General features: G+C 48.0%; 36 pseudogenes; all 36 read left to right on the forward strand.

The window, feature by feature from the left end:
* Positions 1–371: 371 nt before the first annotated feature.
* LOC138658786 (5S ribosomal RNA) lies at positions 372–490 on the forward strand (annotated as a pseudogene).
* A 76-nt stretch (positions 491–566) lies between these two features.
* On the forward strand, positions 567–685 carry LOC138659967 (5S ribosomal RNA; annotated as a pseudogene).
* A 271-nt stretch (positions 686–956) lies between these two features.
* Positions 957–1,075, forward strand: LOC138659231 (5S ribosomal RNA; annotated as a pseudogene).
* A 1,251-nt stretch (positions 1,076–2,326) lies between these two features.
* On the forward strand, positions 2,327–2,445 carry LOC138659505 (5S ribosomal RNA; annotated as a pseudogene).
* Positions 2,446–3,111: 666 nt separating this feature from the next.
* Positions 3,112–3,230, forward strand: LOC138659978 (5S ribosomal RNA; annotated as a pseudogene).
* Positions 3,231–3,501: 271 nt separating this feature from the next.
* LOC138659948 (5S ribosomal RNA) lies at positions 3,502–3,620 on the forward strand (annotated as a pseudogene).
* A 1,056-nt stretch (positions 3,621–4,676) lies between these two features.
* LOC138658739 (5S ribosomal RNA) lies at positions 4,677–4,795 on the forward strand (annotated as a pseudogene).
* A 271-nt stretch (positions 4,796–5,066) lies between these two features.
* LOC138659530 (5S ribosomal RNA) lies at positions 5,067–5,185 on the forward strand (annotated as a pseudogene).
* A 76-nt stretch (positions 5,186–5,261) lies between these two features.
* On the forward strand, positions 5,262–5,380 carry LOC138659949 (5S ribosomal RNA; annotated as a pseudogene).
* Positions 5,381–5,651: 271 nt separating this feature from the next.
* Positions 5,652–5,770, forward strand: LOC138659516 (5S ribosomal RNA; annotated as a pseudogene).
* A 1,649-nt stretch (positions 5,771–7,419) lies between these two features.
* On the forward strand, positions 7,420–7,538 carry LOC138659045 (5S ribosomal RNA; annotated as a pseudogene).
* A 271-nt stretch (positions 7,539–7,809) lies between these two features.
* On the forward strand, positions 7,810–7,928 carry LOC138659926 (5S ribosomal RNA; annotated as a pseudogene).
* Positions 7,929–9,179: 1,251 nt separating this feature from the next.
* Positions 9,180–9,298, forward strand: LOC138659989 (5S ribosomal RNA; annotated as a pseudogene).
* Positions 9,299–9,374: 76 nt separating this feature from the next.
* LOC138659653 (5S ribosomal RNA) lies at positions 9,375–9,493 on the forward strand (annotated as a pseudogene).
* Positions 9,494–10,556: 1,063 nt separating this feature from the next.
* On the forward strand, positions 10,557–10,675 carry LOC138660080 (5S ribosomal RNA; annotated as a pseudogene).
* Positions 10,676–11,312: 637 nt separating this feature from the next.
* Positions 11,313–11,431, forward strand: LOC138659950 (5S ribosomal RNA; annotated as a pseudogene).
* An 861-nt stretch (positions 11,432–12,292) lies between these two features.
* On the forward strand, positions 12,293–12,411 carry LOC138659671 (5S ribosomal RNA; annotated as a pseudogene).
* A 76-nt stretch (positions 12,412–12,487) lies between these two features.
* LOC138659951 (5S ribosomal RNA) lies at positions 12,488–12,606 on the forward strand (annotated as a pseudogene).
* A 271-nt stretch (positions 12,607–12,877) lies between these two features.
* On the forward strand, positions 12,878–12,996 carry LOC138659935 (5S ribosomal RNA; annotated as a pseudogene).
* A 1,057-nt stretch (positions 12,997–14,053) lies between these two features.
* On the forward strand, positions 14,054–14,172 carry LOC138659646 (5S ribosomal RNA; annotated as a pseudogene).
* Positions 14,173–14,443: 271 nt separating this feature from the next.
* LOC138658766 (5S ribosomal RNA) lies at positions 14,444–14,562 on the forward strand (annotated as a pseudogene).
* Positions 14,563–14,638: 76 nt separating this feature from the next.
* Positions 14,639–14,757, forward strand: LOC138659952 (5S ribosomal RNA; annotated as a pseudogene).
* Positions 14,758–16,203: 1,446 nt separating this feature from the next.
* Positions 16,204–16,322, forward strand: LOC138659953 (5S ribosomal RNA; annotated as a pseudogene).
* Positions 16,323–17,385: 1,063 nt separating this feature from the next.
* LOC138659955 (5S ribosomal RNA) lies at positions 17,386–17,504 on the forward strand (annotated as a pseudogene).
* A 76-nt stretch (positions 17,505–17,580) lies between these two features.
* On the forward strand, positions 17,581–17,699 carry LOC138659957 (5S ribosomal RNA; annotated as a pseudogene).
* A 466-nt stretch (positions 17,700–18,165) lies between these two features.
* On the forward strand, positions 18,166–18,284 carry LOC138659704 (5S ribosomal RNA; annotated as a pseudogene).
* A 272-nt stretch (positions 18,285–18,556) lies between these two features.
* LOC138658788 (5S ribosomal RNA) lies at positions 18,557–18,675 on the forward strand (annotated as a pseudogene).
* A 76-nt stretch (positions 18,676–18,751) lies between these two features.
* On the forward strand, positions 18,752–18,870 carry LOC138660196 (5S ribosomal RNA; annotated as a pseudogene).
* A 466-nt stretch (positions 18,871–19,336) lies between these two features.
* On the forward strand, positions 19,337–19,455 carry LOC138659232 (5S ribosomal RNA; annotated as a pseudogene).
* A 76-nt stretch (positions 19,456–19,531) lies between these two features.
* LOC138659901 (5S ribosomal RNA) lies at positions 19,532–19,650 on the forward strand (annotated as a pseudogene).
* A 271-nt stretch (positions 19,651–19,921) lies between these two features.
* On the forward strand, positions 19,922–20,040 carry LOC138658936 (5S ribosomal RNA; annotated as a pseudogene).
* A 1,446-nt stretch (positions 20,041–21,486) lies between these two features.
* On the forward strand, positions 21,487–21,605 carry LOC138659031 (5S ribosomal RNA; annotated as a pseudogene).
* Positions 21,606–21,876: 271 nt separating this feature from the next.
* LOC138659233 (5S ribosomal RNA) lies at positions 21,877–21,995 on the forward strand (annotated as a pseudogene).
* Positions 21,996–22,071: 76 nt separating this feature from the next.
* Positions 22,072–22,190, forward strand: LOC138659202 (5S ribosomal RNA; annotated as a pseudogene).
* A 270-nt stretch (positions 22,191–22,460) lies between these two features.
* LOC138658735 (5S ribosomal RNA) lies at positions 22,461–22,579 on the forward strand (annotated as a pseudogene).
* Positions 22,580–22,655: 76 nt separating this feature from the next.
* On the forward strand, positions 22,656–22,774 carry LOC138659235 (5S ribosomal RNA; annotated as a pseudogene).
* Positions 22,775–23,301: the final 527 nt, after the last annotated feature.

The raw sequence follows: 23,301 nt of genomic DNA on the forward strand, positions 1-23,301 counted from the left end.
GAATGGGCCTGCCCTCGTCAGATCGCAAATGCTGAGCTACTTGAGGCTGGGCAAGTACCAGCATGGGAGACTGGCTGGGAATTCCTGGTACCGTTGACATGCTTTTTAGTTTTCATCAAAGCTTTGTATTACGATTCTCTTCCTCTTGAAAAAACTTGCGGAGTTGCTAACAATCCATCAATGGCCACACTAAGCTCAATGTTCCTGCCTTCGTCAGATCACAAATGCAAAGTAGCTTGAGGCTGGGCAAGTATCAGCTTGGTAGACTGGCAGGGAATCCCTGGCACGGTTCCCACATTGTTTTGTTTTTATCAAAGCTTACACTTACGATTTTTTCCGCTTGAAAAGACCCGCACAGGTGCTAACTGTCTGTCAATGGCCACTCTAAGCTGAATGTGCCTGCCCTCGTCAGATCGCAAATGCAAAGCAGCTTGAGGCTGGGCAAGTACCAGCATGGGAGACTGGCTGGGAATCCCTGGTGCCATTGACGTTTCTTTTTTTTTCATCAAAGCTTACCCTTACGATTCTATTCATCTTGAAAAGGCCCGCAGAGTTGCTCACTATCTGTCAATGGCCACTCTAAGCTGAATGTGCCTGCTCTCGTCAGATCGCAAATGCTAAGCAGCTTGAGGCTGGGCAAGTACCAGCATGGGAGACTGGCTGGGAATCCCTGGTACCGTTGACGTGCTTTTTGTTTTTATCAAAGCTTACCCTTACGATTTTTTTCCGCTTGAAAAGACCCGCACTGGTGCTAAGTATCTGTCAATGGTCACTCTAAGCTGAATGTGCCTGCAATCGTCAGATCGCAAATGCAAAGCAGCTTGAGGCTGGGCAAGTACCAGCATGGGAGACTGGCTGGGAATCCCTGGTACCGTTGACGTGCTTTTTGTTTTTATCAAAGCTTACCCTTACGATTTTTTTCCGCTTGAAAAGACCCGCACTGGTGCTAACTATCTGTCAATGGTCACTCTAAGCTGAATGTGCCTGCCCTCGTCAGATCGCAAATGCAAAGCAGCTTGAGGCTGGGCAAGTACCAGCATGGGAGACTGGCTGGGAATCCCTGGTACCGTTGACGTGCTTTTTGTTTTTATCAAAGCTTACCCTTACGATTTTTTTCCGCTTGAAAAGACCCGCACTGGTGCTAACTATCTGTCAACGGTCACTCTAAGCTGAATGTGCCTGTCCTCGTCAGATCGCAAATGCAAAGCAGCTTGAGGCTGGGCAAGTACCAGCAAGGGAGACTGGCTGGGAATCCCTGGTACCGTTGACGTGCTTTTTGTTTTTATCAAATCTTACCCTTACAATTTTTTGCCGCTTGAAAAGACCCAAATTTGTGCTACAGACCTATCTGTCAATTACTTCTTTATGCTGAATGGGCCTGCCCTCGTCAGATCGCAAATGCTGAGTTACTTGAGGCTGGGCAAGTACCAGCATGGGAGACTGGCTGGGAATCCCTGGTACCGTTGACATGCTTTTTAGTTTTCATCAAAGCTTTGTATTACGATTCTCTTCCTCTTGAAAAAACTTGCGGAGTTGCTAACAAACCATCAATGGCCGCACTAAGCTCAATGATCCTGCCTTCGTCAGATCACAAATGCAAAGTAGCTTGAGGCTGGGCAAGTATCAGCTTGGTAGACTGGCAGGGAATCCCTGGCACGGTTCCCACATTGTTTTGTTTTTATCAAAGCTTACAATTACGATTTTTTCCGCTTGAAAAGACCCGCACAGGTGCTAACTGTCTGTCAATGGCCACTCTAAGCTGAATGTGCCTGCCCTCGTCAGATCGCAAATGCAAAGCATCTTGAGGCTGGGCAAGTACCAGCATGGGAGACTGGCTGGGAATCCCTGGTGCCATTGACGTTTCTTTTTTTTTCATCAAAGCTTACCCTTACGATTCTATTCCTCTTGAAAAGGCCCGCAGAGTTGCTCACTATCTGTTAATGGCCACTCTAAGCTGAATGTGCCTGCTCTCGTCAGATCGCAAATGCTAAGCAGCTTGAGGCTGGGCAAGTACCAGCATGGGAGACTGGCTGGGAATCCCTGGTACCGCTGACGTGCTTTTTGTTTTTATCAAAGCTTACCCTAACGATTTTTTTCCGCTTGAAAAGACCCGCACTGGTGCTAACTATCTGTCAATGGTCACTCTAAGCTGAATGTCCCTGCCCTCATCAGATCGCAAATGCAAAGCAGCTTGAGACTGGGCAAGTACCAGCATGGGAGACTGGCTGGGAATCCCTGGTACAGTTGACGTGCTTTTTATTTTTATCAAAGCTTACCCTTACGATTTTTTTCCGCTTGAAAAGACCCGCACTGGTGCTAACTATCTGTCAATGGTCACTCTAAGCTGAATGTTCCTGCCCTCGTCAGATCGCAAATGCAAAGCAGCTTGAGGCTGGGCAAGTACCAGCATGGGAGACTGGCTGGGAATCCCTGGTACCGTTGACGTGCTTTTTGTTTTTATCAAAGCTTACCCTTACAATTTTTTGCCGCTTGAAAAGACCCAAATTTGTGCTACAGACCTATCTGTCAATTACTTCTTTATGCTGAATGGGCCTGCCCTCGTCAGATCGCAAATGCTGAGCTACTTGAGGCTGGGCAAGTACCAGCATGGGAGACTGGCTGGGAATTCCTGGTACCGTTGACATACTTTTTAGTTTTCATCAAAGCTTTGTATTACGATTCTCTTCCTCTTGAAAAAACTTGCGGAGTTGCTAACAATCCATCAATGGCCGCACTAAGCTCAATGTTCCTGCCTTCGTCAGATCACAAATGCAAAGTAGCTTGAGGCTGGGCAAGTATCAGCTTGGTAGACTGGCAGGGAATCCCTGGCACGGTTCCCACATTGTTTTGTTTTTATCAAAGCTTACACTTACGATTTTTTCCACTTGAAAAGACCCGCACAGGTGCTAACTGTCTGTCAATGGCCACTCTAAGCTGAATGTGCCTGCCCTCGTCAGATGGCAAATGCAAAGCAGCTTGAGGCTGGGCAAGTACCAGCATGGGAGACTGGCTGGGAATCCCTGGTGCCATTGACGTTTCTTTTTTTTTCATCAAAGCTTACCCTTACGATTCTATTCCTCTTGAAAAGGCCCGCAGAGTTGCTCACTATCTGTCAATGGCCACTCTAAGCTGAATGTGCCTGCTCTCGTCAGATCGCAAATGCTAAGCAGCTTGAGGCTGGGCAAGTACCAGCATGGGAGACTGGCTGGGAATCCCTGGTACCGTTGACGTGCTTTTTGTTTTTATCAAAGCTTACCCTTACGATTTTTTTCCGCTTGAAAAGACCCGCACTGGTGCTAACTATCTGTCAATGGTCACTCTAAGCTGAATGTTCCTGCCCTCGTCAGATCGCAAATGCAAAGCAGCTTGAGGCTGGGCAAGTACCAGCATGGGAGACTGGCTGGGAATCCCTGGTATCGTTGACGTGCTTTTTGTTTTTATCAAAGCTTACCCTTACGATTTTTTTCCGCTTGAATAGACCCGCACTGGTGCTAACTATCTGTCAACGGTCACTCTAAGCTGAATGTGCCTGCCCTCGTCAGATCGCAAATGCAAAGCAGCTTGAGGCTGGGCAAGTACCAGCATGGGAGACTGGCTGGGAATCCCTGGTACCGTTGACGTGCTTTTTGTTTTTATCAAAGCTTACCCTTACGATTTTTTTCCGCTTGAAAAGACCCGCACTGGTGCTAACTATCTGTCAACGGTCACTCTAAGCTGAATGTGCCTGCCCTCGTCAAATCGCAAATGCAAAGCAGCTTGAGGCTGGGCAAGTACCAGCATGGGAGACTGGCTGGGAATTCCTGGTACCGTTAACGTGCTTTTTGTTTTTATCAAAGCTTACCCTTACGATTTTTTGCCGCTTGAAAAGACCCGCACTGGTGCTAACTATCTGTCAGCGGTCACTCTAAGCTGAATGTGCCTGTCCTCGTCAGATCGCAAATGCAAAGCAGCTTGAGGCTGGGCAAGTACCAGCATGGGAGACTGGCTGGGAATCCCTGGTACCGTTGACGTGCTTTTTGTTTTTATCAAAGCTTACCCTTACAATTTTTTGCCGCTTGAAAAGACCCAAATTTGTGCTACAGACCTATCTGTCAATTACTTCTTTATGCTGAATGGGCCTGCCCTCGTCAGATCGCAAATGCTGAGCTACTTGAGGCTGGGCAAGTACCAGCATGGGAGACTGGCTGGGAATTCCTGGTACCGTTGACATGCTTTTTAGTTTTCATCAAAGCTTTGTATTACGATTCTCTTCCTCTTGAAAAAACTTGCGGAGTTGCTAACAATCCATCAATGGCCGCACTAAGCTCAATGTTCCTGCCTTCGTCAGATCACAAATGCAAAGTAGCTTGAGGCTGGGCAAGTATCAGCTTGGTAGACTGGCAGGGAATCCCTGGCACGGTTCCCACATTGTTTTGTTTTTATCAAAGCTTACACTTACGATTTTTTCCGCTTGAAAAGACCCGCACAGGTGCTAACTGTCTGTCAATGGCCACTCTAAGCTGAATGTGCCTGCCCTCGTCAGATCGCAAATGCAAAGCAGCTTGAGGCTGGGCAAGTACCAGCATGGGAGTCTGGCTGGGAATCCCTGGTGCCATTGACGTTTCTTTTTTTTTCATCAAAGCTTACCCTTACGATTCTATTCCTCTTGAAAAGGCTCGCAGAGTTGATCACTATCTGTCAATGGCCACTCTAAGCTGAATGTGCCTGCTCTCGTCAGATCGCAAATGCTAAGCAGCTTGAGGCTGGGCAAGTACCAGCATGGGAGACTGGCTGTGAATCCCTGGTACCGTTGACGTGCTTTTTGTTTTTATCAAAGCTTACCCTTACGATTTTTTTCCGCTTGAAAAGACCCGCACTGGTGCTAACTATCTGTCAATGGTCACTCTAAGCTGAATGTTTCTGCCCTCGTCAGATCGCAAATGCAAAGCAGCTTGAGGCTGGGCAAGTACCAGCATGGGAGACTGGCTGGGAATCCCTGGTACCGTTGACGTGCTTTTTGTTTTTATCAAAGCTTACCCTTACGATTTTTTTCCGCTTGAAAAGACCCGCACTGGTGCTAACTATCTGTCAATGGTCACTCTAAGCTGAATGTGCCTGCCCTCGTCTGATCGCAAATGCAAAGCAGCTTGAGGCTGGGCAAGTACCAGCATGGGAGACTGGCTGGGAATCCCTGGTACCGTTGACGTGCTTTTTGTTTTTATCAAAGCTTACCCTTACGATTTTTTTCCGCTTGAAAAGACCCGCACTGGTGCTAACTATCTGTCAACGGTCACTCTAAGCTGAATGTGCCTGCCCTCGTCAGATCGCAAATGCAAAGCAGCTTGAGGCTGGGCAAGTACCAGCATGGGAGACTGGCTGGGAATCCCTGGTACCGTTGACGTGCTTTTTGTTTTTATCAAAGCTTACCCTTACGATTTTTTTCCGCTTGAAAAGACCCGCACTGGTGCTAACTATCTGTCAACGGTCACTCTAAGCTGAATGTGCCTGCCCTCGTCAAATCGCAAATGCAAAGCAGCTTGAGGCTGGGCAAGTACTAGCATGGGAGACTGGCTGGGAATCCCTGGTACCGTTAACGTGCTTTTTGTTTTTATCAAAGCTTACCCTTACGATTTTTTGCCGCTTGAAAAGACCCGCACTGGTGCTAACTATCTGTCAACGGTCACTCTAAGCTGAATGTGCCTGCCCTCGTCAGATCGCAAATGCAAAGCAGCTTGAGGCTGGGCAAGTACCAGCATGGGAGACTGGCTGGGAATCCCTTGTACCGTTGACGTGCTTTTTGTTTTTATCAAAGCTTACCCTTACGATTTTTTTCCGCTTGAAAAGACCCGCACTGGTGCTAACTATCTGTCAACGGTCACTCTAAGCTGAATGTGCCTGCCTTCGTCAGATCGCAAATGCAAAGCAGCTTGAGGCTGGGCAAGTACCAGCATGGGAGACTGGCTGGGAATCCCTGGTACCGTTGACGTGCTTTTTGTTTTTATCAAAGCTTACCCTTACGATTTTTTTCCGCTTGAAAAGACCCGCACTGGTGCTAACTATCTGTCAACGGTCACTCTAAGCTGAATGTGCCTGCCCTCGTCAGATCGCAAATGCAAAGCAGCTTGAGGCTGGGCAAGTACCAGCATGGGAGACTGGCTGGGAATCCCTGGTACCGTTAACGTGCTTCTTGTTTTTATCAAAGCTTACCCTTACGATTTTTTGCCGCTTGAAAAGACCCGCACTGGTGATAACTGTCTGTCAACGGTCACTCTAAGCTGAATGTGCCTGCCCTCGTCAGATTGCAAATGCAAAGCAGCTTGAGGCTGGGCAAGTACCAGCATGGGAGACTGGCTGGGAATCCCTGGTACCGTTGACGTGCTTTTTGTTTTTATCAAAGCTTACCCTTACGATTTTTTTCCGCTTGAAAAGACCCGCACTGGTGCTAACTATCTGTCAACTGTCACTCTAAGCTGAATGTGCCTGCCCTCGTCAGATCGCAAATGCAAAGCAGCTTGAGGCTGGGCAAGTACCAGCATGGGAGACTGGCTGGGAATCCCTGGTACCGTTAACGTGCTTTTTGTTTTTATCAAAGCTTACCCTTACGATTTTTTGCCGCTTGAAAAGACCCGCACTGGTGCTAACTATCTGTCAACGGTCACTCTAAGCTGAATGTGCCTGTGCCTGTCCTCGTCAGATCGCAAATGCAAAGTAGCTTGAGGCTGGGCAAGTACCAGCAAGGGAGACTGGCTGGGAATCCCTGGTACCGTTGACGTGCTTTTTTGTTTTTATCAAAGCTTACCCTTACAATTTTTTTGCTGCTTGAAAAGACCCAAATTTGTGCTACAGACCTATCTGTCAATTACTTCTTTATGCTGAATGGGCCTGCCCTCGTCAGATCGCAAATGCTGAGCTACTTGAGGCTGGGCAAGTACCAGCATGGGAGACTGGCTGGGAATTCCTGGTACCGTTGACATGCTTTTTAGTTTTCATCAAAGCTTTGTATTACAATTCTCTTCCTCTTGAAAAAACTTGCGGAGTTGCTAACAATCCATCAATGGCCGCACTAAGCTCAATGTTCCTGCCTTCGTCAGATCACAAATGCAAAGTAGCTTGAGGCTGGGCAAGCATCAGCTTGGTAGACTGGCAGGGAATCCCTGGCACGGTTCCCACATTGTTTTGTTTTTATCAAAGCTTACACTTACGATTTTTTCCGCTTGAAAAGACCCGCACAGGTGCTAACTGTCTGTCAATGGCTTCTCTAAGCTGAATGTGCCTGCCCTCGTCAGATCGCAAATGCAAAGCAGCTTGAGGCTGGGCAAGTACCAGCATGGGAGACTGGCTGGGAATCCCTGGTGCCATTGACGTTTCTTTTTTTTTCATCAAAGCTTACCCTTACGATTCTATTCCTCTTGAAAAGGCCCGCAGAGTTGCTTACTATCTGTCAATGGCCACTCTAAGCTGAATGTGCCTGCTCTCGTCAGATCGCAAATGCTAAGCAGCTTGAGGCTGGGCAAGTACCAGCATGGGAGACTGGCTGGGAATCCCTGGTACCGCTGACGTGCTTTTTGTTTTTATCAAATCTTACCCTTACGATATTTTTCCGCTTGAAAAGACCCGCACTGGTGCTAACTATCTGTCAACGGTCACTCTAAGCTGAATGTGCCTGCCCTCGTCAGATCGCAAATGCAAAGCAGCTTGAGGCTGGGCAAGTACCAGCATGGGAGACTGGCTGGGAATCCCTGGTGCCATTGACGTTTCTTTTTTTTTCATCAAAGCTTACCCTTACGATTCTATTCGTCTTGAAAAGGCCCGCAGAGTTGCTCACTATCTGTCAATGGCCACTCTAAGCTGAATGTTCCTGCTCTCATCAGATCGCAAATGCTAAGCAGCTTGAGGCTGGGCAAGTACCAGCATGGGAGACTGGCTGGGAATCCCTGGTACCGCTGACGTGCTTTTTGTTTTTATCAAAGCTTACCCTTACGATTTTTTTCCGCTTGAAAAGACCCGCACTGGTGCTAACTATCTGTCAACGGTCACTCTAAGCTGAATGTGCCTGCCCTCGTCAGATCGCAAATGCAACGCAGCTTGAGGCTGGGCAAGTACCAGCATGGGAGACTGGCTGGGAATCCCTGGTACCGTTGACGTGCTTTTTGTTTTTATCAAAGCTTACCCTTACGATTTTTTTCCGCTTGAAAAGACCCGCACTGGTGCTAACTACCTGTCAACGGTCACTCTAAGCTGAATGTGCCTGCCCTCGTCAGATCGCAAATGCAAAGCAGCTTGAGGCTGGGCAAGTACCAGCAAGGGAGACTGGCTGGGAATCCCTGGTACCGTTAACGTGCTTTTTGTTTTTATCAAAGCTTACCCTTACGATTTTTTTCCGCTTGAAAAGACCCGCACTGGTGCTAACTATCTGTCAACGGTCACTCTAAGCTGAATGTGCCTGTCCTCGTCAGATCGCAAATGCAAAGCAGCTTGAGGCTGGGCAAGTACCAGCAAGGGAGACTGGCTGGGAATCCCTGGTACCGTTGACGTGCTTTTTGTTTTTATCAAAGCTTACCCTTACAATTTTTTGCCGCTTGAAAAGACCCAAATTTGTGCTACAGACCTATCTGTCAATTACTTCTTTATGCTGAATGGGCCTGCCCTCGTCAGATCGCAAATGCTGAGCTACTTGAGGCTGGGCAAGTACCAGCATGGGAGAGTGGCTGGGAATTCCTGGTACCGTTGACATGCTTTTTAGTTTTCATCAAAGCTTTGTATTACGATTCTCTTCCTCTTGAAAAAACTTGCGGAGTTGCTAACAATCCATCAATGGCCGCACTAAGCTCAATGTTCCTGCCTTCGTCAGATCACAAATGCAAAGTAGCTTGAGGCTGGGCAAGTATCAGCTTGGTAGACTGGCAGGGAATCCCTGGCACGGTTCCCACATTGTTTTGTTTTTATCAAAGCTTACACTTACGATTTTTTCCGCTTGAAAAGACCCGCACAGGTGCTAACTGTCTGTCAATGGCCACTCTAAGCTGGATGTGCCTGCCCTCGGCAGATCGCAAATGCAAAGCAGCTTGAGGCTGGGCAAGTACCAGCATGGGAGACTGGCTGGGAATCCCTGGTGCCATTGACGTTTCTTTTTTTTTCATCAAAGCTTACCCTTACGATTCTATTCCTCTTGAAAAGGCCCGCAGAGTTGCTCACTATCTGTCAATGGCCACTCTAAGCTGAATGTGCCTGCTCTCGTCAGATCGCAAATGCTAAGCAGCTTGAGGCTGGGCAAGTACCAGCATGGGAGACTGGCTGGGAATCCCTGGTACCGTTGACGTGCATTTTGTTTTTATCAAAGCTTACCCTTACGATTTTTTTCCGCTTGAAAAGACCCGCACTGGTGCTAACTATCTGTCAACGGTCACTCTAAGCTGAATGTGCCTGCCCTCGTAAGATCGCAAATGCAAAGCAGCTTGAGGCTGGGCAAGTACCAGCATGGGAGACTGGCTGGGAATCCCTGGTACCGTTGACGTGCGTTTTGTTTTTATCAAAGCTTACCCTTACGATTTTTTTCCGCTTGAAAAGACCCGCACTGGTGCTAACTATCTGTCAACGGTCACTCTAAGCTGAATGTGCCTGCCCTCGTCAGATCGCAAATGCAAAGCAGCTTGAGGCTGGGCAAGTACCAGCATGGGAGACTGGCTGGGAATCCCTGGTACCGTTAACGTGCTTTTTGTTTTTATCAAAGCTTACCCTTACGATTTTTTGCCGCTTGAAAAGACCCGCACTGGTGCTAACTATCTGTCAACGGTCACTCTAAGCTGAATGTGCCTGTGCCTGTCCTCGTCAGATAGCAAATGCAAAGTAGCTTGAGGCTGGGCAAGTACCAGCAAGGGAGACTGGCTGGGAATCCCTGGTACCGTTGACGTGCTTTTTTGTTTTTATCAAAGCTTACCCTTACAATTTTTTGCCGCTTGAAAAGACCCAAATTTGTGCTACAGACCTATCTGTCAATTACTTCTTTATGCTGAATGGGCCTGCCCTCGTCAGATCGCAAATGCTGAGCTACTTGAGGCTGGGCAAGTACCAGCATGGGAGACTGGCTGGGAATTCCTGGTACCGTTGACATGCTTTTTAGTTTTCATCAAAGCTTTGTATTACAATTCTCTTCCTCTTGAAAAAACTTGCGGAGTTGCTAACAATCCATCAATGGCCGCACTAAGCTCAATGTTCCTGCCTTCGTCAGATCACAAATGCAAAGTAGCTTGAGGCTGGGCAAGCATCAGCTTGGTAGACTGGCAGGGAATCCCTGGCACGGTTCCCACATTGTTTTGTTTTTATCAAAGCTTACACTTACGATTTTTTCCGCTTGAAAAGACCCGCACAGGTGCTAACTGTCTGTCAATGGCTTCTCTAAGCTGAATGTGCCTGCCCTCGTCAGATCGCAAATGCAAAGCAGCTTGAGGCTGGGCAAGTACCAGCATGGGAGACTGGCTGGGAATCCCTGGTGCCATTGACGTTTCTTTTTTTTTCATCAAAGCTTACCCTTACGATTCTATTCCTCTTGAAAAGGCCCGCAGAGTTGCTTACTATCTGTCAATGGCCACTCTAAGCTGAATGTGCCTGCTCTCGTCAGATCGCAAATGCTAAGCAGCTTGAGGCTGGGCAAGTACCAGCATGGGAGACTGGCTGGGAATCCCTGGTACCGTTGACGTGCTTTTTGTTTTTATCAAAGCTTACCCTTACGATTTTTTTCCGCTTGAAAAGACCCGCACTGGTGCTAACTATCCGTCAACGGTCACTCTAAGCTGAATGTGCCTGCCCTCGTCAGATCGCAAATGCAAAGCAGCTTGAGGCTGGCTGGGAATCCCTGGTACCGTTGACGTGCTTTTTGTTTTTATCAAAGCTTACCCTTACGATTTTTTTCCGCTTGAAAAGACCCGCACTGGTGCTATCTATCTGTCAACGGTCACTCTAAGCTGAATGTGCCTGCCCTCGTCAGATCGCAAATGCAAAGCAGCTTGAGGCTGGGCAACTACCAGCATGGGAGACTGGCTGGGAATCCCTGGTACCGTTGACGTGCTTTTTGTTTTTATCAAAGCTTCCCCTTACGATTTTTTTCCGCTTGAAAAGACCCGCACTGGTGCTAACTATCTGTCAACGGTCACTCTAAGCTGAATGTGCCTCCCCTCGTCAGATCGCAAATGCAAAGCAGCTTGAGGCTGGGCAAGTACCAGCATGGGAGACTGGCTGGGAATCCTTGGTACCGTTAACGTGCTTTTTGTTTTTATCAAAGCTTACCCTTACGATTTTTTGCCGCTTGAAAAGACCCGCACTGGTGCTAACTATCTGTCAACGGTCACTCTAAGCTGAATGTGCCTGCCCTCGTCAGATCGCAAATGCAAAGCAGCTTGAGGCTGGGCAAGTACCAGCATGGGAGACTGGCTGGGAATCCCTGGTACCGTTGACGTGCTTTTTGTTTTTATCAAAGCTTACCCTTACGATTTTTTGCCGCTTGAAAAGACCCGCACTGGTGCTAACTATCTGTCAACGGTCACTCTAAGCTGAATGTGCCTGTCCTCGTCAGATCGCAAATGCAAAGCAGCTTGAGGCTGGGCAAGTACCAGCAAGGGAGACTGGCCGGGAATCCCTGGTACCGTTGACGTGCTTTTTGTTTTTATCAAAGCTTACCCTTACAATTTTTTGCCGCTTGAAAAGACCCAAATTTGTGCTACAGACCTATCTGTCAATTACTTCTTTATGCTGAATGGGCCTGCCCTCGTCAGATCGCAAATGCTGAGCTACTTGAGGCTGGGCAAGTACCAGCATGGGAGACTGGCTGGGAATTCCTGGTACCGTTGACATGCTTTTTAGTTTTCATCAAAGCTTTGTATTACGATTCTCTTCCTCTTGAAAAAACTTGCGGAGTTGCTAACAATCCATCAATGGCCGCACTAAGCTCAATGTTCCTGCCTTCGTCAGATCACAAATGCAAAGTAGCTTGAGGCTGGGCAAGTATCAGCTTGGTAGACTGGCAGGGAATCCCTGGCACGGTTCCCACATTGTTTTGTTTTTATCAAAGCTTACACTTACGATTTTTTCCGCTTGAAAAGACCCGCACAGGTGCTAACTGTCTGTCAATGGCCACTCTAAGCTGAATGTGCCTGCCCTCGTCAGATCGCAAATGCAAAGCAGCTTGAAGCTGGGCAAGTACCAGCATGGGAGACTGGCTGGGAATCCCTGGTGCCATTGACGTTTCTTTTTTTTTCATCAAAGCTTACCCTTACGATTCTATTCCTCTTGAAAAGGCCCGCAGAGTTGCTCACTATCTGTCAATGGCCACTCTAAGCTGAATGTGCCTGCTCTCGTCAGATCGCAAATGCTAAGCAGCTTGAGGCTTGGCAAGTACCAGCATGGGAGACTGGCTGGGAATCCCTGGTACCGTTGACGTGCTTTTTGTTTTTATCAAAGCTTACCCTTACGATTTTTTTCCGCTTGAAAAGACCCGCACTGGTGCTAACTATCTGTCAACGGTCACTCTAAGCTGAATGTGCCTGCCCTCGTCAGATCGCAAATGCAAAGCAGCTTGAGGCTGGGCAAGTACCAGCATGGGAGACTGGCTGGGAATCCCTGGTACCGTTGACGTGCTTTTTGTTTTTATCAAAGCTTACCCTTACGATTTTTTTCCGCTTGAAAAGACCCGCACTGGTGCTAACTATCTGTCAACGGTCACTATAAGCTGAATGTGCCTGCCCTCGTCAGATCGCAAATGCAAAGCAGCTTGAGGCTGGGCAAGTACCACCATGGGAGACTGGCTGGGAATCCCTGGTACCGTTGACGTGCGTTTTGTTTTTATCAAAGCTTACCCTTACGATTTTTTTCCGCTTGAAAAGACCCGCACTGGTGCTAACTATCTGTCAACGGTCACTCTAAGCTGAATGTACCTGCCCTCGTCAGATCGCAAATGCAAAGCAGCTTGAGGCTGGGCAAGTACCAGCATGGGAGACTGGCTGGGAATCTCTGGTACCGTTGACGTGCTTTTTGTTTTTATCAAAGCTTACCCTTACGATTTTTTTCCGCTTGAAAAGACCCGCACTGGTGCTAACTATCTGTCAACGGTCACTCTAAGCTGAATGTGCCTGCCCTCGTCAGATCGCAAATGCAAAGCAGCTTGAGGCTGGGCAAGTACCAGCATGGGAGACTGGCTGGGAATCCCTGGTACCGTTAACGTGCTTTTTGTTTTTATCAAAGCTTACCCTTACGATTTTTTGCCGCTTGAAAAGACCTGCACTGGTGCTAACTATCTGTCAACGGTCACTCTAAGCTGAATGTGCCTGTCCTCGTCAGATCGCAAATGCAAAGCAGCTTGAGGCTGGGCAAGTACCAGCAAGGGAGACTGGCTGGGAATCCCTGGTACCGTTGACGTGCTTTTTGTTTTTATCAAAGCTTACCCTTACAATTTTTTGCCGCTTGAAAAGACCCAAATTTGTGCTACAGACCTATCTGTCAATTACTTCTTTATGCTGAATGGGCCTGCCCTCGTCAGATCGCAAATGCTGAGCTACTTGAGGCTGGGCAAGTACCAGCATGGGAGACTGGCTGGGAATTCCTGGTACCGTTGACATGCTTTTTAGTTTTCATCAAAGCTTTGTATTACGATTCTCTTCCTCTTGAAAAAACTTGCGGAGTTGCTAACAATCCATCAATGGCCGCACTAAGCTCAATGTTCCTGCCTTCGTCAGATCACAAATGCAAAGTAGCTTGAGGCTGGGCAAGCATCAGCTTGGTAGACTGGCAGGGAATCCCTGGCACGGTTCCCACATTGTTTTGTTTTTATCAAAGCTTACACTTACGATTTTTTCCGCTTGAAAAGACCCGCACAGGTGCTAACTGTCTGTCAATGGCCACTCTAAGCTGAATGTGCCTGCCCTCGTCAGATCGCAAATGCAAAGCAGCTTGAGGCTGGGCAAGTACCAGCATGGGAGACTGGCTGGGAATCCCTGGTGCCTTTGACGTTTCTTTTTTTTTTCATCAAAGCTTACCCTTACGATTCTATTCCTCTTGAAAAGGCCCGCAGAGTTGCTCACTATCTGTCAATGGCCACTCTAAGCTGAATGTGCCTGCTCTCGTCAGATCGCAAATGCTGAGCAGCTTGAGGCTGGGCAAGTACCAGCATGGGAGACTGGCTGGGAATCCCTGGTACCGTTGACGTGCTTTTTGTTTTTATCAAAGCTTACCCTTACGATTTTTTTCTGCTTGAAAAGACCCGCACTGGTGCTAACTATCTGTCAATGGTCACTCTAAGCTGAATGTTTCTGCCCTCGTCAGATCGCAAATGCAAAGCAGTTTGAGGCTGGGCAAGTACCAGCATGGGAGACTGGCTGGGAATCCCTGGTACCGTTGACGTGCTTTTTGTTTTTATCAAAGCTTACCCTTACGATTTTTTTCCGCTTGAAAAGACCCGCACTGGTGCTAACTATCTGTCAATGGTCACTCTAAGCTGAATGTGCCTGCACTCGTCAGATCGCAAATGCAAAGCAGCTTGAGGCTGGGCAAGTACCAGCATGGGAGACTGGCTGGGAATCCCTGGTACCGTTGACGTGCTTTTTGTTTTTATCAAAGCTTACCCTTACGATTTTTTTCCGCTTGAAAAGACCCGCACTGGTGCTAACTATCTGTCAACGGTCACTCTAAGCTGAATGTGCCTGCCCTCGTCAGATCGCAAATGCAAAGCAGCTTGAGGCTGGGCAAGTACCAGCATGGGAGACTGGCTGGGAATCCCTGGTACCGTTGACGTGCTTTTTGTTTTTATCAAAGCTTACCCTTACGATTTTTTTCCGCTTGAAAAGACCCGCACTGGTGCTAACTATCTGTCAACGGTCACTCTAAGCTGAATGTGCCTGCCCTCGTCAGATCGCAAATGCAAAGCAGCTTGAGGCTGGGCAAGTACCAGCATGGGAGACTGGCTGGGAATCCCTGGTACCGTTAACGTGCTTTTTGTTTTTATCAAAGCTTACCCTTACGATTTTTTGCCGCTTGAAAAGACCCGCACTGGTGCTAACTATCTGTCAACGGTCACTCTAAGCTGAATGTGCCTGTCCTCGTCAGATCGCAAATGCAAAGCAGCTTGAGGCTGGGCAAGTACCAGCAAGGGAGACTGGCCGGGAATCCCTGGTACCGTTGACGTGCTTTTTGTTTTTATCAAAGCTTACCCTTACAATTTTTTGCCGCTTGAAAAGACCCAAATTTGTGCTACAGACCTATCTGTCAATTACTTCTTTATGCTGAATGGGCCTGCCCTCGTCAGATCGCAAATGCTGAGCTACTTGAGGCTGGGCAAGTACCAGCATGGGAGAGTGGCTGGGAATTCCTGGTACCGTTGACATGCTTTTTAGTTTTCATCAAAGCTTTGTATTACGATTCTCTTCCTCTTGAAAAAACTTGCGGAGTTGCTAACAATCCATCAATGGCCGCACTAAGCTCAATGTTCCTGCCTTCGTCAGATCACAAATGCAAAGTAGCTTGAGGCTGGGCAAGTATCAGCTTGGTAGACTGGCAGGGAATCCCTGGCACGGTTCCCACATTGTTTTGTTTTTATCAAAGCTTACACTTACGATTTTTTCCGCTTGAAAAGACCCGCACAGGTGCTAACTGTCTGTCAATGGCCACTCTAAGCTGAATGTGCCTGCCCTCGTCAGATCACAAATGCAAAGCAGCTTGAGGCTGGGCAAGTACCAGCATGGGAGACTGGCTGGGAATCCCTGGTGCCATTGACGTTTATTTTTTTTTCATCAAAGCTTACCCTTACGATTCTATTCCTCTTGAAAAGGCCCGCAGAGTTGCTCACTATCTGTCAATGGCCACTGTAAGCTGAATGTGCCTGCCCTCGTCAGATCGCAAATGCTAAGCAGCTTGAGGCTGGGCAAGTACCAGCATGGGAGACTGGCTGGGAATCCCTGGTACCGTTGACGTGCTTTTTGTTTTTATCAAAGCTTACCCTTACGATTTTTTTCCGCTTGAAAAGACCCGCACTGGTGCTAACTATCTGTCAACGGTCACTCTAAGCTGAATGTGCCTGCCCTCGTCAGATCGCAAATGCAAAGCAGAATGAGGCTGGGCAAGTACCAGCATGGGAGACTGGCTGGGAATCCCTGGTACCGTTGACGTGCTTTTTGTTTTTATCAAAGCTTACTCTTACGATTTATTTCCGCTTGAAAAGACCCGCACTGGTGCTAACTATCTGTCAACGGTCACTCTAAGCTGAATGTGCCTGCCCTCGTCAGATCGCAAATGCAAAGCAGCTTGAGGCTGGGCAAGTACCAGCATGGGAGACTGGCTGGGAATCCCTGGTACCGTTGACGTGCGTTTTGTTTTTATCAAAGCTTACCCTTACGATTTTTTTCCGCTTGAAAAGACCCGCACTGGTGCTAACTCTCCGTCAACGGTCACTCTAAGCTGAATGTGCCTGCCCTCGTCAGATCGCAAATGCAAAGCAGCTTGAGGCTGGGCAAGTACCAGCATGGGAGACTGGCTGGGAATCCCTGGTACCGTTAACGTGCTTTTTGTTTTTATCAAAGCTTACCCTTACGATTTTTTGCCGCTTGAAAAGACCCGCACTGGTGCTAACTATCTGTCAACGGTCACGCTAAGCTGAATGTGCCTGTGCCTGTCCTCGTCAGATCGCAAATGCAAAGTAGCTTGAGGCTGGGCAAGTACCAGCAAGGGAGACTGGCTGGGAATCCCTGGTACCGTTGACGTGCTTTTTTGTTTTTATCAAAGCTTACCCTTACAATTTTTTGCCGCTTGAAAAGACCCAAATTTGTGCTACAGACCTATCTGTCAATTACTTCTTTATGCTGAATGGGCCTGCCCTCGTCAGATCGCAAATGCTGAGCTACTTGAGGCTGGGCAAGTACCAGCATGGGAGACTGGCTGGGAATTCCTGGTACCGTTGACATGCTTTTTAATTTTCATCAAAGCTTTGTATTACGATTCTCTTCCTCTTGAAAAAACTTGCGGAGTTGCTAACAATCCATCAATGGCCGCACTAAGCTCAATGTTCCTGCCTTCGTCAGATCACAAATGCAAAGTAGCTTGAGGCTGGGCAAGCATCAGCTTGGTAGACTGGCAGGGAATCCCTGGCACGGTTCCCACATTGTTTTGTTTTTATCAAAGCTTACACTTACGATTTTTTCCGCTTGAAAAGACCCGCACAGGTGCTAACTGTCTGTCAATGGCTTCTCTAAGCTGAATGTGCCTGACCTCGTCAGATCGCAAATGCAAAGCAGCTTGAGGCTGGGCAAGTACCAGCATGGGAGACTGGCTGGGAATCCCTGGTACCGTTGACGTGCTTTTTGTTTTTATCAAAGCTTACCCTTACGATTTTTTTCCGCTTGAAAAGACCCGCACTGGTGCTAACTATCTGTCAACGGTCACTCTAAGCTGAATGTGCCTGCCCTCGTCAGATCGCAAATGCAAAGCAGCTTGAGGCTGGGCAAGTACCAGCATGGGAGACTGGCTGGGAATCCCTGGTACCGTTGACGTGCTTTTTGTTTTTATCAAAGCTTACCCTTACGATTTTTTTCCGCTTGAAAAGACCCGCACTGGTACTAACTATCTGTCAACGGTCACTCTAAGCTGAATGTGCCTGCCCTCGTCAGATCGCAAATGCAAAGCAGCTTGAGGCTGGGCAAGTACCAGCATGGGAGACTGGCTGGGAATCCCTGGTACCGTTGACGTGCTATTTGTTTTTATCAAAGCTTACCCTTACGATTTTTTTCCGCTTGAAAAGACCCGCACTGGTGCTAACTATCTGTCAACGGTCACTCTAAGCTGAATGTGCCTGCCCTCGTCAGATCGCAAATGCAAAGCATCTTGAGGCTGGGCAAGTACCAGCATGGGAGACTGGCTGGGAATCCCTGGTACCGTTAACGTGCTTTTTGTTTTTATCAAAACTTACCCTTACGATTTTTTGCCGCTTGAAAAGACCCGCACTGGTGCTAACTATCTGTCAACGGTCACTCTAATCTGAATGTGCCTGCCCTCGTCAGATCACAAATGCAAAGCAGCTTGAGGCTGGGCAAGTACCAGCATGGGAGACTGGCTGGGAATCCCTGGTACCGTTGACGTGCTTTTTGTTTTTATCAAAGCTTACCCCTACGATTTTTTTCCGCTTGAAAAGACCCGCACTGGTGCTAACTATCTGTCAACGGTCACTCTAAGCTGAATGTGCCTGCCCTCGTCAGATCGCAAATGCAAAGCAGCTTGAGGCTGGGCAAGTACCAGCATGGGAGACTGGCTGGGAATTCCTGGTACCGTTGACATGCTTCTTAGTTTTCATCAAAGCTTTGTATTACGATTCTCTTCCTCTTGAAAAAACTTGCGGAGTTGCTAACAATCCATCAATGGCTGCACTAAGCTCAATGTTCCTGCCTTCGTCAGATCACAAATGCAAAGTAGCTTGAGGCTGGGCAAGTATCAGCTTGGTAGACTGGCAGGGAATCCCTGGCACGGTTCCCACATTGTTTTGTTTTTATCAAAGCTTACACTTACGATTTTTTCCGCTTGAAAAGACCCGCACAGGTGCTAACTGTCTGTCAATGGCCACTCTAAGCTGAATGTGCCTGCCCTCGTCAGATCGCAAATGCAAAGCAGCTTGAGGCTGGGCAAGTACCAGCATGGGAGACTGGCTGGGAATCCCTGGTGCCATTGACGTTTCTTTTTTTTTCATCAAAGCTTACCCTTACGATTCTATTCCTCTTGAAAAGGCCCGCAGAGTTGCTCACTATCTGTCAATGGCCACTCTAAGCTGAATGTGCCTGCTCTCGTCAGATCGCAAATGCTAAGCAGCTTGAGGCTGGGCAAGTACCAGCATGGGAGACTGGCTGGGAATCCCTGGTACCGTTGACGTGCTTCTTGTTTTTATCAAAGCTTACCCTTACGATTTTTTTCCGCTTGAAAAGACCCGCACTGGTGCTAACTATCTGTCAATGGTCACTCTAAGCTGAATGTTTCTGCCCTCGTCAGATAGCAAATGCAAAGCAGCTTGAGGCTGGGCAAGTACCAGCATGGGAGACTGGCTGGGAATCCCTGGTACCGTTGACGTGCTTTTTGTTTTTATCAAAGCTTACCCTTACGATTTTTTTCCGCTTGAAAAGACCCGCACTGGTGCTAACTATCTGTCAATGGTCACTCTAAGCTGAATGTGCCTGCCATCGTCAGATCGCAAATGCAAAGCAGCTTGAGGCTGGGCAAGTACCAGCATGGGAGACTGGCTGGGAATCCCTGGTACCGTTGACGTGCTTTTTGTTTTTATCAAAGCTTACCCTTACGATTTTTTTCCGCTTGAAAAGACCCGCACTGGTGCTAACTATCTGTCAATGGTCACTCTAAGCTGAATGTGCCTGCCCTCGTCAGATCGCAAATGCAAAGCAGCTTGAGGCTGGGCAAGTACCAGCATGGGAGACTGGCTGGGAATCCCTGGTACCGTTGACGTGCTTTTTGTTTTTATCAAAGCTTACCCTTACGATTTTTTTCCGCTTGAAAAGACCCGCACTGGTGCTAACTATCTGTCAACGGTCACTCTAAGCTGAATGTGCCTGCCCTCGTCAGATCGCAAATGCAAAGCAGCTTGAGGCTGGGCAAGTACCAGCATGGGAGACTTGCTGGGAATCCCTGGTACCGTTGACGTGCTTTTTGTTTTTATCAAAGCTTACCCTTACGATTTTTTTCCGCTTGAAAAGACCCGCACTGGTGCTAACTATCTGTCAACGGTCACTCTAAGCTGAATGTGCCTGCCCTCGTCAGATCGCAAATGCAAAGCAGCTTGAGGCTGGGCAAGTACCAGCATGGGAGACTGGCTGGGAATCCCTGGTGCCATTGACGTTTCTTTTTTTTTCATCAAAGCTTACCCTTACGATTCTATTCCTCTTGAAAAGGCCCGCAGAGTTGCTCACTATCTGTCAATGGCCACTCTAAGCTGAATGTGCCTGCTCTCATCAGATCGCAAATGCTAAGCAGCTTGAGGCTGGGCAAGTACCAGCATGGGAGACTGGCTGGGAATCCCTGGTACCGTTGACGTGCTTTTTGTTTTTATCAAAGCTTACCCTTACGATTTTTTTCCGCTTGAAAAGACCCGCACTGGTGCTAACTATCTGTCAATGGTCACTCTAAGCTGAATGTTTCTGCCCTCGTCAGATCGCAAATGCAAAGCAGCTTGAGGCTGGGCAAGTACCAGCATGGGAGACTGGCTGGGAATCCCTGGTACCGTTGACGTGCTTTTTGTTTTTATCAAAGCTTACCCTTACGATTTTTTTCCGCTTGAAAAGACCCGCACTGGTGCTAACTATCTGTCAATGGTCACTCTAAGCTGAATGTGCCTGCCCTCGTCAGATTGCAAATGCAAAGCAGCTTGAGGCTGGGTAAGTACCTGCATGGGAGACTGGCTGGGAATCCCTGGTACCGTTAACGTGCTTTTTGTTTTTATCAAAGCTTACCCTTACGATTTTTTTCCGCTTGAAAAGACCCGCACTGGTGCTAACTATCTGTCAACGGTCACTCTAAGATGAATGTGCCTGCCCTCGTCAGATCGCAAATGCAAAGCAGCTTGAGGCTGGGCAAGTACCAGCATGGGAGACTGGCTGGGAATCCCTGGTACCGTTGACGTGCTTTTTGTTTTTATCAAAGCTTACCCTTACGATTTTTTTCCGCTTGAAAAGACCCGCACTGGTGCCAACTATCTGTCAACGGTCACTCTAAGCTGAATGTTCCTGCCCTCGTCAGATCGCAAATGCAAAGCAGCTTGAGGCTGGGCAAGTACCAGCATGGGAGACTGGCTGGGAATCCCTGGTACCGTTAACGTGCTTTTTGTTTTTATCAAAGCTTACCCTTACGATTTTTTTCCGCTTGAAAAGACCCGCACTGGTGCTAACTATCTGTCAACGGTCACTCTAAGCTGAATGTGCCTGCCCTCGTCAGATCGCAAATACAAAGCAGCTTGAGGCTGGGCAAGTACCAGCATGGGAGACTGGCTGGGAATCCCTGGTACCGTTAACGTGCTTTTTGTTTTTATCAAAGCTTACCCTTACAATTTTTTGCCGCTTGAAAAGACCCAAATTTGTGCTACAGACCTATCTGTCAATTACTTCTTTATGCTGAATGGGCCTGCCCTCGTCAGATCGCAAATGCTGAGCTACTTGAGGCTGGGCAAGTACCAGCATGGGAGACTGGCTGGGAATTCCTGGTACCGTTGACATGCTTCTTAGTTTTCATCAAAGCTTTGTATTACGATTTTCTTCCTCTTGAAAAAACTTGCGGAGTTGCTAACAATCCATCAATGGCCGCACTAAGCTCAATGTTCCTGCCTTCGTCAGATCACAAATGCAAAGTAGCTTGAGGCTGGGCAAGTATCAGCTTGGTAGACTGGCAGGGAATCCCTGGCACGGTTCCCACATTGTTTTGTTTTTATCAAAGCTTACACTTACGATTTTTTCCGCTTGAAAAGACCCGCACAGGTGCTAACTGTCTGTCAATGGCCACTCTAAGCTGAATGTGCCTGCCCTCGTCAGATCGCAAATGCTAAGCAGCTTGAGGCTGGGCAAGTACCAGCATGGGAGACTGGCTGGGAATCCCTGGTACCGTTGACGTGCTTTTTGTTTTTATCAAAGCTTACCCTTACGATTTTTTTCCGCTTGAAAAGACCCGCACTGGTGCTAACTATCTGTTAATGGTCACTCTAAGCTGAATGTTTCTGCCCTCGTCAGATCGCAAATGCAAAGCAGCTTGAGGCTGGGCAAGTACCAGCATGGGAGACTGGCTGGGAATCCCTGGTACCGTTGACGTGCTTTTTGTTTTTATCAAAGCTTACCCTTACGATTTTTTTCCGCTTGAAAAGACCCGCACTGGTGCTAACTATCTGTCAATGGTCACTCTAAGCTGAATGTGCCTGCCCTCGTCAGATCGCAAATGCAAAGCAGCTTGAGGCTGGGCAAGTACCAGCATGGGAGACTGGCTGGGAATCCCTGGTACCGTTGACGTGCTTTTTGTTTTTATCAAAGCTTACCCTTACGATTTTTTTCCGCTTGAAAAGACCCGCACTGGTGCTAACTATCTGTCAACGGTCACTCTAAGCTGAATGTGCATGCCCTCGTCAGATCGCAAATGCAAAGCAGCTTGAGGCTGGGCAAGTACCAGCATGGGAGACTGGCTGGGAATCCCTGGTACCGTTGACGTGCTTTTTGTTTTTATCAAAGCTTACCCTTACGATTTTTTTCCGCTTGAAAAGACCCGCACTGGTGCTAACTATCTGTCAACGGTCACTCTAAGCTGAATGTGCTTTCCCTCGTCAGATCGCAAATGCAAAGCAGCTTGAGGCTGGGCAAGTACCAGCATGGGAGACTGGCTGGGAATCCCTGGTACAGTTGACGTGCTTTTGTTTTTATCAAAGCTTACCCTTACGATTCTATTCCTCTTGAAAAGGCCCGCAGAGTTGCTCACTATCTGTCAATGGCCACTCTAAGCTGAATGTGCCTGCTCTCGTCAGATCGCAAATGCAAAGCAGCTTGAGGCTGGGCAAGTACCAGCATGGGAGACTGGCTGGGAATGCCTGGTACCGTTGACGTGCTTTTTGTTTTTATCAAAGCTTACCCTTACGATTTTTTTCCGCTTTAAAAGGCCCGCACTGGTGCTAACTATCTGTCAATGGTCACTCTAAGCTGAATGTGCCTGCCCTCGTCAGATCGCAAATGCAAAGCAGCTTGAGGCTGGGCAAGTACCAGCATGGGAGACTGGCTGGGAATCCCTGGTACCGTTGACGTGCTTTTTGTTTTTATCAAAGCTTACCCTTACCATTTTTTTCCGCTTGAAAAGACCCGCACTGGTGCTAACTATCTGTCAACGGTCACTCTAAGCTGAATGTGCCTGCCCTCGTCAGATCGCAAATGCAAAATCAGCTTGAGGCTGGGCAAGTACCAGCATGGGAGACTGGCTGGGAATCCCTGGTACCGTTGACGTGCTTCTTGTTTTTATCAAAGCTTACCCTTACGATTTTTTTCCGCTTGAAAAGACCCGCACTGGTGCTAACTATCTGTCAACGGTCACTCTAAGCTGAATGTGCCTGCCCTCGTCAGATCGTAAATGCAAAGCAGCTTGAGGCTGGGCAAGTACCAGCATGGGAGACTGCCTGGGAATCCCTGGTACCGTTAACGTGCTTTTTGTTTTTATCAAAGCTTACCCTTACGATTTTTTGCCGCTTGAAAAGACCCGCACTGGTGCTAAATATCTGTCAACGGTCACTATAAGCTGAATGTGCCTGTCCTCGTCAGATCGCAAATGCAAAGCAGC

The sequence above is a fragment of the Ranitomeya imitator genome, chromosome 1 (assembly GCF_032444005.1).
Source record: "Ranitomeya imitator isolate aRanImi1 chromosome 1, aRanImi1.pri, whole genome shotgun sequence".
In the NCBI taxonomy this organism is placed as follows: Eukaryota; Metazoa; Chordata; class Amphibia; order Anura; family Dendrobatidae; genus Ranitomeya; species Ranitomeya imitator.